The following is a 22,931-nucleotide window of genomic DNA, read 5'->3' on the forward strand; positions in this document are numbered from 1 at the left end:
CACTGTGTGGGATCCTTACTCTGTTACATGGGATTTTTTTTTAAATGACTCAACCCCTCGTCATCTTCCTTGGCGCACTTAGTACAGACGAGAGGGGTCCCAGTTTAAGACGGCTGACAATGGGGCCACTACCTGCTGGTATCTGAAATCTACATATGAAGTTTTACTGCCGCTTTAAACTCCCAGTGAAAATACATGGATGCTGCAGTTAAGACACCCAAAAAACCTTCCCTCCTAGCAAATAATTACACACAAGAGCAGAGCAGCTGAATAAAGCCAGGGGTGTAATTTTCTGGGTCAAATGTGAAGTGCAGAGTAGCGGGCAGAGTCGCAATTACACGCTAAATGGGCTGTAATTAAAGTGGGAGCGCTTAAAGGGTGACCCATGTAACCCCATTCTGTGATGGAGGAACAATGTAACAGACATCTAGTCAAACAGTGCAGTGTGACTGTGGATTAATTCTGTCACCGGGTGCAAGCACTTACATTAACCCCTACAGTGCCTGGTTTGGTACATATATGTATGTAACTATGTATGATCATGTGTGTCTAATTATAAATAATAGGGCTGTAATATACTAACTGGGAGAGGTAAATGCTTTTTCTACCTCTTTTTTTTATTACATTAAACTACCGTATTGGCCCGAATACAGTACGGCCTCGCACATAATACGACCCTAAAGTTTTGAAGGTGTTCTACATGAAAAATAAAAGGTGTTAGGCTGCGCATATAATACGAGTACAGTTTTCAGAAGGACATTTTTAGGAAAAAACCATAGCACTATATTCGGGCAAATACAGTAGTTATAGAAAGGTAGTTCTTTACTTCAGATATCAATTTTTATTGTCTTTGGATTCCAGGACATTGTGATCCACCGCTCGATGAAGGCCTTCTCAATGACCTTCCAGGTACTGCAGTGGCAACAGACGACAGAGAAGCCCAATGCTACATCCAACATGACAGAAATACACATTAAAATATATATATATTACCCCTTCAGTGCTGCAAAACACTCTTGAAAGTAATACGGGCGGACGCAAGCGCTGCGACCCGCCGCCCCGCCCCATGACTGCTACTTGAAGTGGGAGGACGAGCGGCTGACCTCTTCTCCAAGTTACTTGTAAACGATAGTATGTATATACACATACACAGTGCCTCTTATGTAAAATAAAGAGGTGCCCCCCACCCCTCCCCTCCAGTGTCAGCGGCCGTGCGAGACCCCCCCCCTCTATATCTCCCACCTCTCCCCCCTCCCCGGCGCTCCAAATCACCCCCCTCCCCGGCAGGGGAACAGCCAGTGGCCAGGCAGGCCTGGGCAGTGCCCAAGATGGCGGCGGCCTGAAGGACCCCCTTCCTCCCTTGCGGCGCCAAGTGCCTAAGGTGGCGGCGGCCGGAAGTAGAGGGGGGGGGGGGTGTCACTGCCGCGGAGTTGCGCTATCCCAGATCACGATGGCTGCCTCCCTGCCACTGGGCGCCGCCACTGCTCCCTGCACCTCACAGACCTCAGGGGCGCCACAGCCGCACCACCCTCTCCCGCCTGAAACACACCTCGGCGCGCCCTTAACATGCCGGCGGGGGAGCAGAGCAGTGGCGGCCGCAGCGGGGCTGACTGTCCTCACTCCCCCTCCGCGTACCTCCCTGTCGCCCTCCCCAAAGGTTCCTCTCCGCGTGAGGTGGGGGGGATGCCTAACCGCTATCTTCATGCCGCCTGAGGTGTGGGGGATGCCGGGACGCTAACTATTTGCATGCCGCTGCCACGTGAGGTATGGGAGGTGCGGGGGGGATGCCGGCCTGCCCTCTAGCTTCATGCCGCCGCCGCCTCCGGTATGAGGGGGGAGGGGGGGAAATGTCACCCAGTCACTCACTCCTCACCCACTCACCCACCCAGTCACTAATGCACTCACCCACCCAGTCACTAACTCCCACCCAGTCACTAACTCCCACCCAGTCACTAACTCCCACCCAGTCACTAACTCTACCACCCAGTCACTAACTCTACCACCCAGTCACTAACTCTACCACCCAGTCACTAACTCACCCACCCATTCACTAACGCACTCACCCACCCAGTCACTAACTCACTCAACCAACCACCCAGTCACTAACTCACCCACTCACTACTCACCCACCCAGTCACCAACCCAGTCACTAACTCACCCACCCAGTCACTAACTCACTCAACCACTAACTCACCCACCCACCCAGTTACTAACTCACTCGCCCACCCACCAGGTTACTAACTCACCCACTCACTAACTCACCCACCCACCAACCTAGTCACTAACTCACCCACCCACTCACTCACTACTCACCCACCCAGTCACCAACCCAGTCACTAACTCACTCAACCACTAACTCACCCACCCATCCAGTCACTAACTCACTCACTCACCCAGTCACTAACTCACTCATTCACACAGTCAATAACTCACCCAGTCACTAACTCAGCCACCCAGTCACTAACTCACTCACCCACCCAGTCACTAACTCACCCACCCAGTCACTCACCCACCCAGTCATTAACTCACCCACCCAGTCACTAACTCAAGTCACTAACTGACCCACCCAGACACTAACTCACCCACCTAGTCACTAACTCATCCACCCACCCAGTCACTAACTCACCCACCCAGTCACTAACTCACCCACCCACCCAGTCACTAACTCACTCACCCACCCAGTCACTCACTCACAACTCACTAACTCACTTACCCACCCAGTCACTAACTCACTCACCCATCCAGTCACTAACTCACTCACCCACCCAGTCACTAACTCACCCACTCACTAACTCACCCAGTCACTAACTCACCCACCCACCCACCCAGTCACTAACTCACCCACCCAGTCACTAACTCACTCACACACCCACCAAGTCACTAGCTGAGACCCCGCTCACTAACTCACTTACCCGCCCTCACTAACCCGCCCGCTCACAAACTCACCCACCCAATCACTAACTGACTAACTCACCCGCCCAGTCACTAACTCACCCAGTCACTAACTCACCCACCCACAGAGAGAGGGCAATGGGGAGCAGAGATAGGGGGTGAGTGGACAGAGAGGGGGAGCGGGACCATTCAATCCCGGGCAACGCCGGGTATATCAGCTAGTATATATATATATATATATATATATATATATATATATATATATATATATATATATACACAGTGTTTTCGACAGCCCGGGGCGAGAGGATTTAACCTCCGGGCGAGAAATATTGGCCCAAGCAGCACACGTGTTTGTTTTTTTAAATTTTCCTGCTCGCTCTGAATTTTCCCTGCTCGCGCTGAAAAAAAACAAAAAAAAAACTCCCCCTACCTGTCAGCTGATTGGCGCGCTCTCCCAGGCTGTGTGGGCACGCGGCCAGGCTCTATATGAGCCCGCCCCTAACGAGCAGCCATTCTTTTTCCATGGAGGACACAGTAAGTACCATCTGTCTGGTCTCCCCTCTCTCTGGTCTCCCCTCTCCCCTCTCTCCTCTCTCTGGTCTCTCTCTCCCCCCTCTCTGGTCTCTCTCTCCCCTCTCTCTGGTCTCCCCCCTCTCTGGTCTCTCTCTCCCCTCTCTCTGGTCTCCCCCCTTTCTGGTCTCTCTCTCCCCTCTCTCTGGTCTCCCCCCTCTCTGGTCTCTCTCTCTCCCCCCTCTCTGGTCTGCCCCCTCTCTGGTCTCTCTCTCCCCCCTCTCTGGTCTCCCCCCTATCTGGTCTCTCTCTCCCTGGTCTCTCTCTCCTCTCTCTCTGGTCTCTCCCCTCTCTCTGGTCTCCCCCCTCTCTCTGGTCTCTCTCTCCCCTCTCTGGTCTCCCCCCTCTCTGGTCTCCCCCCTTTCTGGTCTCTCTTGTCTCCCCTCTCTCTGGTCTCTCTCTCCCCTCTCTCTGGTCTCCCCCCTCTCTGGTCTCTCTCTCCCCTCTCTCTGGTCTCCCCCCTCTCTGGTCTCTCTCTCCCCTCTCTCTGGTCTCTCTCGCCCTGGTCTCTCTCGCCCCCCTCTCTGGTCTCTCTCTCCCCCCTCTCTGGTCTCTCTCCCCCCCCTCTCTGGTCTCCCCCCTCTCTGGTCTCACCCCTCTCTGGTCTCCCTCTCCCCTCTCTCTGGTCTCTCCCTCTCTGGTCTCTCTCTCCCCCTCTCTGGTCTCTCTCTTCCCTCTCTCTGGTCTCCCCCCTCTCTGGTCTCTCTCTCCCCTCTCTCTGGTCTCTCTCTCCCCTCTCTCTGGTCTCCCCCCTCTCTGGTCTCTCTCTCTCCCCCCTCTCTGGTCTGCCCCCTCTCTGGTCTCTCTCTCCCCCCTCTCTGGTCTCCCCCCTATCTGGTCTCTCTCTCCCTGGTCTCTCTCTCCTCTCTCTCTGGTCTCTCCCCTCTCTCTGGTCTCCCCCCTCTCTCTGGTCTCTCTCTCCCCTCTCTGGTCTCCCCCCTCTCTGGTCTCCCCCCTTTCTGGTCTCTCTTGTCTCCCCTCTCTCTGGTCTCTCTCTCCCCTCTCTCTGGTCTCCCCCCTCTCTGGTCTCTCTCTCCCCTCTCTCTGGTCTCCCCCCTCTCTGGTCTCTCTCTCCCCTCTCTCTGGTCTCTCTCGCCCTGGTCTCTCTCGCCCCCCTCTCTGGTCTCTCTCTCCCCCCTCTCTGGTCTCCCCCCTCTCTGGTCTCACCCCTCTCTGGTCTCCCTCTCCCCTCTCTCTGGTCTCTCCCTCTCTGGTCTCTCTCTCCCCCTCTCTGGTCTCTCTCTTCCCTCTCTCTGGTCTCCCCCCTCTCTGGTCTCTCTCTCCCCTCTCTCTCTCCCCTCTCTCTGGTCTCTCTCTCCCCTCTCTCTGGTCTCCCCCCTCTCTGGTCTCTCTCTCCCCCCTCTCTGGTCTCCCCCCTCTCTGGTCTCTCTCTCCCCGCTCTCTGTCCTTCTCTGTCTCTCCCTCCCCCCTCTCTGTATCTGGATATCTTATTTACCCTATATATCTTAACTGTCCTATACTACACCAAAATAACCTATACTGCTTTCTTCCAGATCTAACTCGGATCACACGGAAGACATCGGAATCCCCCCTAACCCAGAAGACAGGTAGAAAACACCTCCCCTCCAACTTATAACATTGCGGGAATGAGGTACCTGGACACTGAGGGACTGCGGATCAGGTAAGATCCCAGGCGGGATTGCTGCTTTAGATATTGTGAAGCGGGGACGTCCAGACACTGGTTAAGGGGTTCAGGAAACTATCTGGCTTTTATTTCTAGATCTGACATTTACACACACACACACACGTACAGTAACAAGGACTAATTGTAGTATAATGTAATACAATAAATACATTTATGTCAAAAACGAATGTTGTTCTGACTAGGAATTTATTAAATGTATTTTATTTATATATTTTATTTTAAAGCGGGGTTGGGGGCGGGACTAGGTGGCGAGTAGATTTTTTGGTTGGGCGAGTAGATTTTTGTGTGATTTGTCGAACACTGTATATATATATATATATATATATGTGTGTGTAGCATTGGGCTTCTCTGTCATCTGTTGTATACATATGCCACGCTCAATAGCACTCCTTTTTGACACTTATACATATATATTTTTTGTGGGGGCTCAGGGGTTCCCAAAAACTGCAGTTGTAAGCCTCTCTTCTCCATGTTGCTTCATCACACTTTCTGTTTTCATCCATCTTACTTTTGGTCGTTGTCTTGGTTCTTTTGATATTCCTTGGAATCCAGTCAAAAAACATCCCTGTCCAACGATGGTTATTTCTTCCTGTGATATGTCCCGCTCAGTGTCACCAACGTTTATTTGTGTCCAAACCCATTACTTATTTTTCCTGTTTCTTGGGTTACAGGTTATCTGTTCGATACTATAGGTGATCTAAGACAAACTATCATCACATTCTGTCTCCAACATAAAATACTTGATCATTTGAATGGTCTTTTGAAATAGTCACCTCCTTCTAACGAGTCTTCCTCTTGTCCTGTCGCTGACCTTGCCCTGTATTTGCAAGATTTGGAAACTGACATAAACCACATTATTACAGTATGTATTATCATTATGTTGGCTAGTTTGCAAATGGCATAAATGCTTACAGAGGAAGCTCCAGCTTACATTAAATTATGATTTATTTTCCCATCAAATTAAAAATTTTGCCTGTAATCCAAAACCAGTCAACGAGTTTTCGCTCAACAAAAATGTGAAAACATTTACAACCAAAACCAAAAGGTGAAGTAAAGTGCACCTCTCTATTTAACCCGTACAGTCACCTCCTTCTAACGAGTCTTACTCTTGTCCTGTCTCTGACCTTGTCCCATCAGCCCTTACAGTGCACTTATGAAGTAACTGGTACACCTGGGGCCCTTATGACATATCAGGTATCTAATGGGCAAATGGTCCTTTTCTAGGGGGTGATCAGGCTGACCAGTCTGACAGAGCCCCCTACTCTTCCATTACCTGTGTCCGGGGAAAAAACGCTTCACATAGCTCCGTGACTGGGAAGTACTGGGTGTCCGGTAACACGCTTAAAAGGTTAATACTGTGTATAAAAACATGTCATCATTAATTCACATCGGTCCTAAGACGGAAAGCGCCGTTAAGAGTTTTCATAGTGTGTACAGAGATTTTGAAACCTCACCGGTCTGTTTTGAGACACAGGAGTACCACTACCAACCACTATTTATTTATTTACCAACCTGCAATACCACTACTTTTTTTTTATTGACCAGTCAGGCGAATTTATTTACGAATCAGGACTACCACTACTTTTATTTAAAGGCGCTTGGGCCAGTAAGTATAACCTTACAGTATATTAAGGTCAAGGAAAGGCAAGGGAATTAAAGGTATCTTCAGACACATGTAGATGGTTGTTCTGGGTTCTTCCATACCCTCCAACTGTACCTATTTAGCTGGTACTGTAACTATATTTTATGTTCCGTACCTATTAAAATCGAGTGTACCTATTGTACCTATGCCCTTGTGTGTAAGAACTGTGGAGCGCTCCACCCTCTCCCATTGGTTGAAGCTCAGATCCTTCATTACAGCAGCATGAAGGTCGATGACCGATTTGAAAAATGGTTAGTGTGCCTGTTATCCCTACTTGTATTTTATGTATATATATTAGTACAGTATATACAAATAAATCCAGAAATATTGGTGTTCTAGTCATGAAATAACATTGCATAAAACACATTGCCTGTGTTAGGATGTCTTTATAGCAGGTGTTTGTAAGTTCCTGTATTCCAAACTGATAGAGGAACAAAGGCAGGGGTGGCCAACTCCAGTCCTCAAGGGCCATCAACAAGCCAGGTATTAGGGATATCCCTGCTTCAGCACAGGTGGCACAACTAGTGGCTCAGTCATTGCGACTAAGCCACCTGTGCTAAAGCAATAATATTCTTAAAACCTGACCTGTTGGTGGCCCTTTAGGTCTGGAGTTGCCCACCCCTGAACTAAGGTGTACCTATTTTCCTCGGTGCACTGTTGGAGGGTCTGCTCTTCTAAAATACTATTCTACTTTCCTAATGTTATGAACTTGTGATACCTCTGTTATAACCTTATGCATTGTGCTCGAAGCAGAACATAGCTGACCTCGCAAACGAAATGACACCCTATTAAATCTGAGTAATGACTTTTCCTATTATACGACCCAATTAGGGAAGCCAAAAAAGGCCGTTAAACATCTTGTAATGAGTGGCTGTATTTAGTAGTGTATTGTTTTTAGCAGAGATAAGTAGCAAAAATGACTACATCAAATCCAAGCACAATTATAGAACGGGGGTTTTCTTTTATTCAAGACAGAATTAGATAGTCATTCTGGACTAAAACTGCACAACTCCCCACCGTTTTATTGGCAATATATATATATTTTATATCCAATCTTTAAATCTTTCCTATAGATGGGTGCTTTCTGGAAATGACTATGCAGGAAATAACCTTATTTCAATGCGTTATTTGTGCATACATTACCATGCAGCTTTGTGTAGCATGGGAGAGAATGAATTAGGCTTTTGAAACAAGCTGTCACCTGCTCCTAGAGGTGTGAAAAAATTATGAGCTCTGTTGTACCGGAAAACACAAATAGCCTACTTTCCCTGAAACAAACACATACGTTTGAGAGATAGAGCCAGACTTGCTGCCGACTGAATTGTTATTTATGTGAGTGATGTAGCTTTCAAGGCTGATGGGTGGGGAGGATTTACTCATCCTATTTGCTATGAAGCCGCTTTCCTGTGCTGGAGGAGATGTTAGCCCCGGGTCATTTCAATGGATCTGAACTTTTCTCCAGTATAAGGAAGTCACAGTCTTGGACACTTATTCAGTAAGCTGTGAAGGCGCATCCCAGGGCTGGAGAAGAGATCAACGCTGTCCAAATGAATGGGGCTAAAATCATCTCCAGCACGGGCTGACGATGCTGGTGTTAAGAAAAACTACAAGATTTTCAGAAACATGCAGGACATTTCACTGAATGCAGTTGTTGAATAGTGGGATTTTCATAGAAAATGCAACATTTCTGCTAAGGGGAATGAAATAGCAATTATCCCTCTTTAATAATGAGCATTTCCCTCATCTGTTAAACCCCATTTATACCAGCACGGTATGGTGTAAACTCCTCTTCTAACTGCTCCAATAATTGCTCCTTGTAACTTCTCTCCTAACTGCTCCTATAATCACTCCCTATAATTCTTTCCGTAACTGCTCCTATAACTCCTCCCCTATAACTGTTCCTATAACTCCTCCCCTATAACTGTTCATATAACTCCTCCCCTATAACTGTTCCTATAACTCCTCCCTTAACTGCTCCTATATCTCCTCCCCTAACTGCTCCTATATCTCCTCCCCTAACTGCTCTTATAACCGCTCCCTAGAACTCCTCCCCTAACTGCTCCTACAACTCCTCCCCTAACTCCTATAACCTCCTATAACCCCTCCCCCAACTCCTCCCCCAACTACTTCTATAACCGCTCCCTATAACTCCTCCCCTAACTGCTCCTATAAACACTCCCTAAAACTCCCTCTAACTGATCCTATAACCACTCCCTATAACTTCACTCCTCCCCTAAATGCTACTGTAACAGTTCCCTATAACTCCTCCCCTAACTGTTCCTATATCCACTCCCTATAACTCCTCCCCTAACTGCTTCTCTAACCGGTCCCTATAACTCCTCCCGAGACGGTAAGCAGGTAAGGCACTGCCTAGAGTTCTCAGGGGGCGGCGAGAGAGAGAGCAGCACTGCTGCTTTACTTTATTTTTAATACATTTAGGATTGAAGCAGGGGGTCTCCGGAGCTGAACCCGTTCATTTCAGCTCCAGAGACCCCCTGCTTCCTGAGATACTTACCTTCTTAAGGGGTAAATATCTCCTATTGGAGGGCTTCCTATTGGCCCAGCTAAACCTGAGGAGGAGATACCGGCACCCCTTAAGGAGGTAAGTATATTAGGAACAAAGGGTCCACAGAGCTGATATTAATGGGTTTCAGCTCTGGAGACCCCCTGCTTACTACATAGGGGAAACATTTTCGGGGAAATTATTTTTTTTGGGGGGGAAATGTTTCTCTAGGGAGGGGGGGTATCCTTAGAAGTACTTGCCTATGGGTGGCATGTGCCCTAGCGATAGGCCTGGTCCTCCCCTACCTGTTCCTATAACTGCCCTTATAACTCCTCCCCTAACTGCTTCTATTACCGCTCATTATAACTCCTCCTATAAATCACTTCCTATAACTCCTCCCCTAACTGCTCCCTATAACTCCTCCCCTAACTGCTCCCTATAACTCCTCCCCTAACTGTTCCTATATCCGCTCCCTATTACCGCTCCCCGAACGGCTTCCCTAACCTCTCCTTACAACTCATCGCAGCCCAAAGGGGGTTAGATAAATTAACAAATGCAGCTACCTTTTTATGGAGCTTTCACTATAATCCACCCAAGTAGGAAATAACACCTTTTGATTCACAAAACAGCTAATAGTGTATGTAATTGGTCTTCATACATCCCGAGCAGACATTGCAGTATTGAGAACAGACAATTTGCCAGGCACAACGGTGGCAGCTAGTCATAAAGGAGACAAAAGACATATTGATTACATTTTTACTATCTAACTTTATCCCTCTTTTTTTTCCCACTGGAGTTCATGAAAAGTGCATTTTTACCCGCAGTCTATAAGACGCAGTACAAAGACCGTCTACTGAATGCATTTAAGGCAAAACTGCAGGTTTTTTTTCTACCAACGAAAATGAGATGATCTACTTTTTATATTCTATCAGCAGATCCAAGGACATGCATTCTTAATAGCATAATATACGAGTTATTGTACAGGAAAGGTGATTGTTGTAAAGCAGCAATCAACGCTGCTCACAATCCTTATACAGAGTTTTTGCCAAACTGAACCGTGGTCCATAGACGTGTGTGTATAATATATATATATATATATATATATATATATATATATATATATATATGTAACCCCTCCTTGCCCGAATCATAAAGAGGTGGTGCTCAGTGTCTCTTTTACCTTCTCAGGGATTGGACATCCGTACAGGCTGGTGTAGTAAGCGTTGAGGTAGAATGAAAGGCACCAGGAACAATTATAGTACTGTAACCAGGTCTCCGGAGTCCCCCCTCTTCGACCTCCGGTTTCCCCATGTCTCCGGTTTCCCCCTTACCTCCGCTGAGGGTAGGAGAGCTGCGGGGGTGGCCGCGTTGCCGGTGGCTCCCAGTCGTAGTAGCACAGGGCGCCGCCATTGTTCAGGGAGGATCGCGCATGTGCGGGGGCCAAAAAAAGTTGCGACGGGCTCTTCAAATAGTCGTGCATGCGCAGTGAGAAGCGCGCGAAGAGCAGCTAATCAGGAAAGGCTATTGGCAGGGACCACAAGTCCCAGGTACCCTAGGAGTGATCATCTGGCGTCAAGGAGCCAATAGGGCTGGAGATATCCCTGCAGACAGGATAGGGATATGAGTAACTGAGACCACGCTAGTCAGTGTGTGCCAGGCAAGGATAGGGGACAGAGGGTCCGTGCATAGAGGCAAGTAGCCTCTGCACTATTCCAGCATACCCCCTAGGCCCCAGATAGGCCCTAAGTCATTCTATAAGTTTGTGGTTGCTCCAGGGACAGCCCTAGAATAGGGAACGGATCCCCTTAGCACGGCAAGATAGTTAGGGACACAGCGGACCCTGCAATCCCTGAGGAGAGGACTGGGACCAGGCCTCATCAACGAGAGAGAGAGAGAGAGACATAACTCGGGTGGGATCACCCCTGACGCACGTCGCGGAGGAGATCGTGGATTGGTGGATCCTTTTTGAAAAGTTGTGGACCGGGTGCTGGAGCGCCCGACAGGTACAGTCTGTAAAGTGCACCAACATACCGGTACAACACAGGCGCTTATCACGCCTATAAGGGTGAGTTCCTTGGGGACACTAAGGGGTAAAGTGACTGAGGGACTTCTGTGGTACATTGGAGGGTTGCGCCTTGCGAGGTGCGTTGGATAGTTGTACTCTTAGTGCGCTAGGGTATGTTAAGTAAATACAAACACATTAGAGTGATAAGAATATCTCCGTACAGTAAAGGTTCTTCTATTTCTTCTCACTCAATCCCTGCCCCCCCCATCTCACATGTATTTCTCTCTTCTGTATCTCACTCTTACTCCCTCTTTTCCTCACTCACCCCCTCTCTCCTCTCACTCTTCCCCCCTCACTCAATCAGGGACGCCGACAGGGGAGGGACAGATGATTTGCTGTCCCGGGCCCGCCCAGTCAAGGGGCCCAGCCTCCATGTCGGCAACACTACAGTTTCCACTCTGTGCACACAAGCCGGGCCCTCCCCTTTCCTGGCTTCCACCCCCCTCTCTTCTTTCCTGCAGGCAAGCTGGGCCCTCCATTTTCCTGGCTGCTGCCCCCCTCCCTTCTCTACTGCAGGGTCCTCCCCTTCCCTCGGCACCGCCCATGGCCTCTGCGGGCATGCTGGTCTCTGCCCTCCCCAGGCCCCTCCCCAGGCCTCTGCGGGCATGCTGGTCTCTGCCCTGTACTGTACCTAACATTCAGGGACTATTTAACACCTCAAGTCATAAATCGCATACTACACAGGAGGGGGGTGGTGTTAGGTTTCTGTCACAGATAACATTCCTATATGCACTGTTTAAATGAATCCCTTGCTTGCTTTATTCAATGTACCATCGCCGGAAGAAGACATCAGCGCACACAAATAAAAGGATTTAGTTAGCCACAGAACGGTATCATCTTTTCGTTTTTGATAATTAAGCTCGGCTGACATGGTACAGATATAATATATTATATAATATATTATATAATATACATGCGTTTTTTTTTATATGCATTGAGGCTTTTTTTATTGTTTTTGGGTGGGGTTTATATGTATTGTTTTATATATATATATATATATATATATATATATATATATATATATATATATATATATATATATAGTGAATGGATGAGAACAAGGCACTCCGTCAGATAGATAAAGGTGGGTGCAAATCCTATATAAATCAAATAAGTGATACGATACCGTATGAGCGAATATCAGAGGCAGCACTCCACAAAGTTGTCAAAAAAGTTTTGTATTTAGTGAGACATAGTAACCAACGTTTCGGTCCTCCACACGGGACCTTTCTCAAGGTGATGAAAAAACAGAGTGCAGTATAACACATATAAATACCCTATTCAACCAAGACAAACAGGTGCAACACATGATTTAATACAATAATCACTTACATGCTGAATACAGGACCCTCCCATAGAAACCAGACTGTCAGATGTTAACAAGATCACTGCAGCACTCCTGCCATGTAGGGTGTGCTCACTGCGCATGTGTGTGTGTCAAGAGTAAATGTCTATGGGTACATAGACTTCCGTCGCGTGTTGCAGAGCCAGTGGAGGGCGCATGTAACCAAAAACGTATGACTGCGCATGCGCGAGCCGTGCGCTAATGCAGGGAAAAAGTTGGTCATGAAAACCACATCATTGACCACAAGACATTTACTGGAAAAACTTAAAAAACTTAAGTATAAAAAAGTTAAAAAAAGAACAGACTTGCAGTATCTTGTTGATGGTCAGGCCGTGCCCGGTGTCTGCATGTCCTCTGGCCAGGCCCAGCTGCCTGTCCTCTCGCGGCCGAGCCCCGGCTCTCCCTCAGCTATAGGCCTCTTCCACTCTGTCCCAAGTGCTTCCAACGCTGATACGCGCGTCAGGCCTCCCTCTGCTGCCGTGCACCGGAAGCTGGGCCAAGCTTACTTCCAGCGCACTACCGTCAGGGAGGCCCGTCGTGCGCCGGCGTTGGATGCTCGGCATGGAAGAGACAGAGGCCTGCAGCTGAGGGAGAGCCAGAGCCCAGCCGCGAGAGGGCCGGCAGCCGAGCCTGGCCAGATGTCGGGCCTAACTTGCAGCACCGGTTTGGCCCCCCGCAGACACCGGGCCTGGGACACCTGTCCCTGCTGTACCCCCCTGACGGCAGACCTGCTAGTGACATCATGGGTCACCATGCCTACAGAGGGAGGCTTAGGAATTTGTCAATATCATCCTATACCAGGTGACAGGATAGGCACCTTCTAAAAGGTCGGTGGAGCTAAAAGGTTTACTTGGTGTCCTATACTAATTGACAGGATGAACCCCCCCCCCCCCCAGCAGTTAACCCTTTAGGGGCCTTAACTCCATAAATGCCCATAGTAATCCCAGAGTGGGGGGTTACACATACAGTATATAACTGCTTCCCGAGATACAGGTCCCGTTATGGGGTGCCGGTATCTCCTATGCATTTAAATGTCCCGTGCCATGTGACCGTGGGAATCGAATGCATAGGAGATACCGGCACCGCATAACAGGGCCTGTATATCGGGAAGCAGGGGGCCCCTGGACCTGAAATCAATGTGGTTCTACACAAGTAATTACATTTAAATTTAAAAAAAACATACATTTCAGGCGAGATTTGCGCAGGGAGAGGAAGCTCTCTCTGAGCAGCTCCCTCTGCAGCAGAAAGGAATCTTCACGCCGTTGACTACTCGCCTGTTTTGTGAATTTTGCTGTCACAGGTAATCGAGGTTTTCTGAATACTGTGATAGCAGCACTCACAAAAACGGCGATTTAAATGGCTTGGCAATTTTGTTTATGAATGCTTAGTGCATAGGCCCCCATGTCTTTCATGATAAGAATATTTGTGTCTGTCATGGGAGACCAGATGACTTTCACAGGAATCACAGCACAAGGCAGAGTACGGAGTTAAATAAACAGGGGGTTTATTGTTGCAAGTGCCCACAAGGAGCATCACAAGCATAGATACACAGTTAAAATACAGAAAAACACTATAAAACACTGAACACAGAAACTAAAGGGTTAACAGGGGACTCCTATCTCACTAGATACTTGACGTCACAATAGCCAGCTTACCCAAGATGTCTCCCGCAAATCTGATTGTCTCAGCAGATCAAAATGCTTCTGATTGCTGCCTTCCCGTATTGTCAGCTAGTCTCTGCTTCATCAAGACTAACCACTGACTTCTGACGTGACCTTGCACATGTAGTTTCACTGCTCCCCTTTTAATTCATCGAATTCAGCTGCACTGAAAATCAACCACCCCAGTGCACATCTGTGTTGCTCCAAAGGCGGACAGCCTGATGGGGCCCTCCAAGAGCTGCTCCCCTCTGCACAGGACCTGTGTGCTAAGGGTTAACATTTGCTTGTACATTGTGGAACATTAATCCCACCCACTGGAATGTTAATGAGCCAAGCGGACACAAAGAGCTTTTTGTTCACAGCTGCATTGAAAATCAACCACCTCAGTGTACATCTGCGTTGCCCCAAAGGCGGACAGCCTTTGGCGCAGCCAAAGGGTGTGAGCCATTTGCTGCCATTCGCTGCTGTTTGATGATGTTAAAGTTGTTCTATTTCAATCGGAAAATCACAAGCCCTTTATCCCCTGTACCCGATTATCCAACTCTATCTGTACATGAAATGTCTGTGAATTGACTGTATAACCTCTGTTATTTTAATGTAACCATGTATTTTTATAACTCTGTGCCCAGGACATACTTGAAAACGAGAGGTAACTCTCAATGTATTACATCCTGGTAAAACATTTTTAAAAATAAATACATTCGTGTAAGAACAACGCTCTGGCAATCAGAGCGCGACAGGAAGGGTGAACGAGCTAATCACAGGCAAGGGGCATGGCTAGAGTTCTGGCTGTTTGTCGATCGTGACGTCAAAGCGAGTGGAAGATATGGATCGACCAATCAGAGGAGCGCCTACAGCCACCATTGCCAGACATTATCATCTGAGCTGGATTTCCATGAGGGCGAGTTGGCACCGATTTGGCGGTGAACAAAACAGCTCCGCTTTTGGTCCGTGTGCAATCCCAGCAACAGCCCTTTGTGCACAACCTCCCCCCCCCCCCTGGACACTAGCCTTTGTTCCCAAACCTACAAATTCCTGGAGAACTGCCCAGAAATGGGGGCCTGCATGCAACCTACTGTTGATTCTCAGACACCCACTTCAGATACAAGCAGCGTACCTTTCTCTGACCCATTTGTAACTTTCATCCATCCATAGTGTAACTACTGCTAATCCTCAGACACCCACTTCCGAGACAAGCGTATATCTCTCTGATCCCATTGCAGTACCTAGTGCAACCACTGCAGATTCTCAGACAATCATTTCAGAGACAAGCATTTATTTCACTGACTGCTCTGCAGTGCCTGTTATAACCATTGAGGACTCTGGGACTCCCATTCCAAGGACAAGTTTAAGTATCACTGATTTTTCAGCAGCGTCTGAGGTACTTATTACTGATTCTAAGATTCCTACACCAAAGGCTAGCTTTCCCCTCACCGGTTTCTCTACAGTACCTTATGTAACCTTTCATGAGTCTGGGACTCTCACTCCAAAGGCAAGTTTAAGTCTCTCTGATTCTTCCGCAGTGTTTGAGGTACCCCTTACTGACTCAAAGACTTCTGCTTCAAGGTCAGGTTTACCTCTCACTGATTTTCCTGCAGTACCTGATGTCCTTACTGATTCGAGGGCCCCCACTTTTAAGATGGATTTACTGCTTGCTGATCCCTGTGCAGCACCTGATATGTCCTTTCCTGATTTCATGGCGTCCCCTTCAAAGACAAATGCACCCCTCTTGGACATCCCTGCAGAACTTGATGTACCCATTCCTTTTTCCTTTGCTCTCCCTATGGGGGCGGGTGTACTTATTTCTGATTGCCCTTCAGCGATTGGTGCTTCCTCTGCGGATTCTGGGGGATGTTTCCTGCACATTGTTCCTCTTCCAGAGCCTGACGTATCTATGGCAGATTCCACGGCTCCCACGTCAAAGTCAAGTTTACTACCCACGGATTTCCTGGTTTCTGTATTGATGCATTTCCAAGCCCACCTGCCCGGGGGTGCTGGTCTCCTGCTGATGGCCAGTCCCACGGCAGAAAGCTACTTCATCACCTCAACTGTCACAGATAAGTTGCTATGTCTAACTGGACCTCGACAAAAGGTATCTGTGCCTGAGTTGTCTTATGATGCATTCTGCGTATCAAGACTAGCAGTACCGCTGCTTTCTGCCCCAGAGAGGGTACTCAATAAACAGGGTTACCTCAAGTCTTCCACCTGTCCAAGATGTTTCCGAAACAATTCAAAGTCACCAAGATCACTGAGTGAGCCAGGTTCTGATCGACCAGAGGTCTCTCCTGAAGGGCTGGATACTGTAAGGGTTCCAATCCAGGCTTTGGCTGGAACCCGCCCTTACTTGGCTGCTGTGGACATTTTGATTACTGGCAGCATGCTATTTTGGCTGCACCTATTAAAGGGCTTAAAAAGCAGCCCACTGGCTGACTTCAAGCTGGACAGCACTGGACTTCCAGTCCCTGCCTGAGCTTGTATACTTTTCACTGTGTTCCTGGCCACCCTGGGCTCTAGTTCCTGAGCCTTCCGTGTGGCTTGCCAGTCCCTGTGGCTTGCCTATCCCTGAGGCTAGCCTGTTGCTGTGGCTTGCCCGTCCCTGTGGCTTCCCCATTCCAGAGGCTAGCTTGTTGCTGTGCTTGCCTATCCTTGTGGCTTCCCTGTTCATTTGGAATTCCTATTGCTGACCCCGGACCGTGACCCCGACCTCGCTGCCTTCTGGCTGCCCTGACCTTTAGCCTGTCAACTGTATTCTGCACCACTGCCGTCTGCCCCGACCCTTTGCCTGCTTACCGACCACGGATACTCTAACAGGACTCTGTCCCTAGTTGGCATCCCTACCTCAGCCCTGCAGTTCCGCTTCCTGATCGGAGATGAGCATTGTCACAAACACAAGCAGATCTACAACAGAATGGAAGCAGAAGAAGAAAGTCCGCGTTTTAGTGTGGCCTACTCAAAGTCTGACCCTAAACCCCAATCAAAATGTTGTGGCAGGACCTGAAGCGAGATGTCCATGCAAGGAAGCCCTCAAATGTCACGGAGTTGAAGCAGTTCTGTAAGGTGGAATGGGCCAAAATTCCTCAAAAGCGATGTGAGAGAGTGACCCGCAGTTACAGGAAACGCTTAGTTACAGTCATTGCTGCTGGGGGTACCACCAGGGGCTGAATCTAAAGGTTCACATACTTTTTCACACATGGATATTGAATGTTGAATCATTTATAGATAAATAAATGTTGAAAACGTATCATGTTTTTATGTCATTCGTGTGATCAGGTTATCTTTATCTATTATTAGGACTTCGAATAAGATCTAATAATATTTTATGCTTGAAATATGTGAAATGTGAAAATTCTATGAGGTTCACAAACTTTTTCTCGCCACTGTATGTGAATTCGTGTTAATAAATAATCTGTGTATGCGTTATTAATGAAAATGTGAGGTATTAAATCAAACTACAAATGCTGCTGCAATGAGGTTTGTTTTTCTGTTGCTCTTTGCAAAGTATCTTTGATGCCATAAATATTGAATGGAGCTTTAATCTTCCCAACAAGGGAAAAACAGCTTTGAAGCACATTGAAAAAGACAATAGATTAATTGAACGGCTAACTGTATATACCATAGGTCTTTGTTCATCTGTTTAATATGCAGGCCCCTATTAGCTCGTTTTGATTCAAACCTGAAATAAACTACTTAAGGCCGCGCTTATAGTGCCGGAGACGCGACGTCGCCCGAAAACAAATGCATTGTTGCTGCCGTGTGCGCTTATAGTAAGCGCGACGGCGACAAAGCGACGCGATTTTTGGTAGTCGTAATTATTTGATTTTTCAGGGGCTGCCACCTCATGTGACAGCCCCTAACCAATCAGGAGCCTGGTCGTCCGCGACGCCGCCGCAAAGCGAAATACAACTTTTGCTTGCGGCGACGGTGACGTCACGCACCGCCGTCACTATAGGTAGGCGCGGCCTAAGAAGATGTGGCCCCCCCTCAATATGTTGTGAAGCGTTCTTCTCCTTATTGAGGAACATTCTATCTCCATTCATGTCACTGGGGATAAAATCTCCCTGGCAAGAGGAAGACCGCATCACAGCATACTGAATAAAGGGCCCTTGATCCTGGGCAGTGGAGGGACATCAAGGAAATTAAGTTGAATAGCTGACATCTCGCAGTAAGCCTGAACTCTGCGCGTAACCACATTTTTTTTTTACTGTATTGATCATTTTAATGGCTCCCCGAGACAATCACAAAAATAGGCAGCTTTGAACAATCTACCAGAGCCATAAAAGCCACTTTATCCCTGTGAGCCGGACCCTTCCAGCATCCCAATAAAGAGGCGTTTTGAGTCAAAATAATTGTTAGTTTAAAATCCGCTCATTACTGGAAATGAGCTTTAAGTGCTTCCTTGTTTAAAAGGCAAAATCGCTGTTCTTTACCTTATGTTGGAAAGAAAAAGCCTCCCTTAAATAGCTCCTCTCAACCACTTCCTAACGACTTCCAGTTATTTAAGTCTCCCGCAGGTTTGTGCTCCCTGACTTAGGGTTTGTTTGCTTTCCCTTGAATGTCAGATGTAATTCTTCTTGAGATGTTTATTTGCCTAATGTAACTTTTTTTTTTAGTACCCTTGTTATTTATTTCCTGTGTTTGTCAGCTGTACTGAACGCCACCTTTTCGCCTGCAGCTTGATTACTTAAAGTACCATGGAGCTCGGCTTTCTTTCATCTTCACAGTGCGACTGAAATGTGTTTGCAGCCTGAGAAAAAAGCAACACAAATATTGAAAAGTACAGTACTTTATCATGTTGCCAACTCTTTAGAAGAGGGAGATGCTTGGCCTTTTTGTGTAACATGCTGTGATATACCCCTTTCCCCTTGCTTGGGAAGATTTCTGCTCCATTATTTTAGGGAACATAATTTCATAGCATGTTGAAAAGAGGCAGTGAGGTGTTTTTACACGCAACGTCAATCCAAAAATAAGCCTTGACTTTCGAGATATTTGATTTGGACATGTCAAAACCAGGTGAGCACTAGGAGATGCAAAAGGTATAATGTCTGGCAGATAAAGTGTTACAGCATTGTGTATCTTTCCTGTCACTATCTCTCTATGGTCAACCTCACTGTCTCCTTCCTTTATCAAAGCTCCCCTATCACACTTTCCTTGTACTCAATGCCCAGTCTTCATTGTACATTCCTCTTACTGTACTCCGAGCAGAATCAAACAACAGAATCCTGGTTTCCGATACTATAGCATACAGGCTGCCAATGCTGGAATATCCCAGCTCTCCCTGTAATGCAAGGGACATCTTAACACACTCTAATTCCTACAACATAATTAGGAAGCTGCAACCCTCCTGGAATCTGTACATTTTATAAGAATGGATTCAGCAGAAAACCATATTCAAGGGTAGTCTCACATTCCCCCCACCCCCCGTAATAAACATTCACACTGACGTCGCACAAAAAATCCATTCTGTATGCATCCTCTTGGCAATGCATTTTTCCCCCCAATAAAGCACATTCATTTTCTAGTTTCAATGACAAAAATGTAATCAGATTTTCTTAATACGATATCCGTATCAAGCTAAGTAGGCATCCTCAGGAGTGTCATAGGCAGTGAATACCCACTTAATATTTAGTTCTAACAGCAAACATTATGGCTTTCAATTTAGCAGATTCTTCTTCTTGTTAGTTATGTATCATATTTCCTATATCTCACTCTCTAGGTGGCTGATTCTCATCAGCAGCAGTATCATTTTGCCAAGGTTATAAAAATGCCATTTGCTCGGAGACTACTTTCTATTTGCTGATCCACTGAAGCAGCGGCGGGATCACAATCATGTTCAGAAAAGTAATTGATGTAATCAGCTATATGCAGCTCAGTGTCTGTGATAAAAAGTTTTAGGCAGTGGGGCTTAGACATGAAACTTTGTTCCTGTAATGTGATTTATGCTGTAGGAACATTTAGCTTTTGTAACCGAAAACACCAGCGGCTGCTTATTTATTTTTATTGTTTAAAACAATGCAACACTGTTAACTTATTCTGAGGCCAGAGTCATGTGTGGTATGAATAGCCCAGATAGGTTCAACTCAGCCCTCTTTCCAAACCCCAACAAGTCCTGTATATTTTCTTCACTTTATTTAAGAAAGCAGCAATATAGACAGGCACTTGTGGATGAGATGTTTGTGTTAAAGAAATGTATCTCTGTGGGTGCTTTGTAGTAAGGGCAGGTGAAAAGGATGAGGCCTTGCCAGTAGAGCAAAATTACAGAAGGTACTCACTCAGCAAGTGTAGAATGTAAAAGGAGGGAATTCTGGGTAACAGGATAGCCTGGGCACAGACCATCTGTGAACAAGGCAGAGGGGGAGAAAGCAGACTAGCCCATTCTGATAGAAAGGCTGAGGTTGCTGTAGCAACTCACTGGCATAATGCAGAGACAGGGATTGCAACACTGTGTCTAACACACAGGCACTGTGTGTGCGTACAGAGCAAATTACATGCAGCTGGAAATGAGAACCTGACAAGCAGAAGCTGCAAAGGAAAGGGGGGTGAAACAAAGATGTGATTCTTGTTCCATGACATAACTAGTCTTCCAGAGGCTCACTTCTATAACGCCTTCTCTGTATCCCTTGACAAAGTCATAGGCAGTGGTGAAATGCGTAGGATAAACCAAACTTTGCAGGCTGAGAGATAGAGCATGCATCAGCTCTGTTCCTTGGTTCCCCTTCATTGAACTAATTCTGTTTTTTGGAACCTATAGATCACCGGGGACATTGCTCCATGGACTATCTCCAGTGTGATACATCGCAGAAGGCTCCTGGGGGGTGGGGGCGGGAACTGGGGGGGCAAAATCATAAACTGATGGACTGGGTACTCAGAGTGAACAGAGATCCACAGGAAGACAAAAAAAGGACGACCAGCTTCTCTCAGTGGGAGTTAAAAACTCCAAATAGCAGGTGAATATTTTATGCTTGTGAGTGCGATTTTTTATGTTGTCCTGTTTTATTCAGAATATAAAGAATTTTATGCTATGTTTTAAGCCTATCTTTTGTTTTTGAACTTCTCTAACTCTTTACTTACAGTATCTGCTCCTACATTCGCTTCTTATAGGTCCTACTATAACTGCTCCTATAACCACTCCATATAACTTCTCCCCTAACTGCTCCCTAGAACTATTCCCCTAACTGCTGCTATAACCACTCCCTATACCTCTTCCCTTAACTGCTCCTATAACTGCTCCCTATAAATCCTCCCCTAACTGTTCCTATAAACGCTCCGTATAACACCTCCCTTTACTCCTATACCCGCTCCCTATATTGCTTTCCTTAACTGCTCCAATAACCGCTCCCTGTAACCGCTCCCTATGTTTCCTCCCTAACTGCTCCTATAATCGCTCCCTATAACTGCTCCTATAATCGCTCCCTATAACTTCTCACCTAACTGCTTTTATAACCAATCCCTTGAACCATCTAAGTGCCATTCCATAAATCGTTCACTAACACACGAAGAGCAAAGATAATGTTAAACTATGTCAGACGTTGATACAAAAGGACATCAAATGAAATCAACTCTTAGCATTAACTTGATGGTATAAGGGCCTGTTTTAGAGATGTGCTAAGCTTTTACCATAGGATGCAAATGAAACCAAATTTTCCCTTTTCAGTCCCGAAAAAAATAATAAAAGCTGAGATAGCGTTCACAAGCAGTTCACTTTAGGGCTTATGGGAGTCGTATTAATTAGAGTTGACTTATAATACCTCCCAAGCCACTCATCTATACAACATTTAGAGACCTGCAAAATAAGCTCATTTGGATATGCAATATATATCCAAATTGTTTAAATGAGCTTTTTTCTCGCAGTTCTCTCAGTTGTAGTTACAGGTATCTCTTCATTTGTTGCACAGAGGAGTATTTTGGGAGGTATACCTCAATGGGTATTCTACAAAAAATACTCTCTATCTCTCTAACTCTTTCTGTACAAAATATGCAAACCAATTTTAGATACATTCGCATGTCTTGATTTGACCCTTAACCTTTTGTTTGCCACGGCCCCTCCAATGCTCGCGATCCCGTGATCGCTCCGTCACTGATGAAGAAACAGAAGACGAGGATTCCACATCTTTCGTTCCACTTCCTGATAGATTGCGCTCTGTGATCCTGAATGCAATCTCCGATACAAAAACGAGCAGTAGTATTATGGCGTAGCTACTACTATTCTTCAGGGGTGGCAGCTGTGCGACCTCCTAACGAAGCCGCAAGGCGAAACGTGTAGAGTTTTAAGCCAGTACCACAGCACAGAGGAGAGGGAGGTGAACGGAGGTCCGCACAACTGTTCCTGTCTCTACAACCCCACATCTCGAGAGACCTCATGATGTCACAACCAGGAAGTGAACGCTGGGTGAGTGTGTCAGCGTTCCCCTGAGCCACAAGGAGAGGGAGAGAGACACAAAAGCACACAGGACTACACAAGGACCTGCTGAGGATCACCCCAAAGACTTTTGTACATTGTCCTTTGAATTTTCTGAAAATGAAAGTGTGACCATTGAAGATCTACATGTCATAGAAATATACCTGTACAATCTACACTATTGGATTT

General features: G+C 46.8%; 1 long non-coding RNA gene across 1 annotated transcript; it reads left to right on the forward strand.

Annotated features, from left to right (window-relative positions):
• Nucleotides 1-18,671: 18,671 nt before the first annotated feature.
• On the forward strand, nt 18,672-21,183 carry LOC142497226 (uncharacterized). The gene is made up of 3 exons (XR_012802203.1): nt 18,672-19,357; nt 20,061-20,185; nt 21,096-21,183. It is a non-coding gene; the product is annotated as an uncharacterized LOC142497226 (long non-coding RNA).
• The last annotated feature ends 1,748 nt before the right edge of the window (nt 21,184-22,931 follow it).

The sequence above is a fragment of the Ascaphus truei genome, chromosome 6, assembly GCF_040206685.1.
Source record: "Ascaphus truei isolate aAscTru1 chromosome 6, aAscTru1.hap1, whole genome shotgun sequence".
NCBI classification, from domain to species: domain Eukaryota; kingdom Metazoa; phylum Chordata; class Amphibia; order Anura; family Ascaphidae; genus Ascaphus; species Ascaphus truei.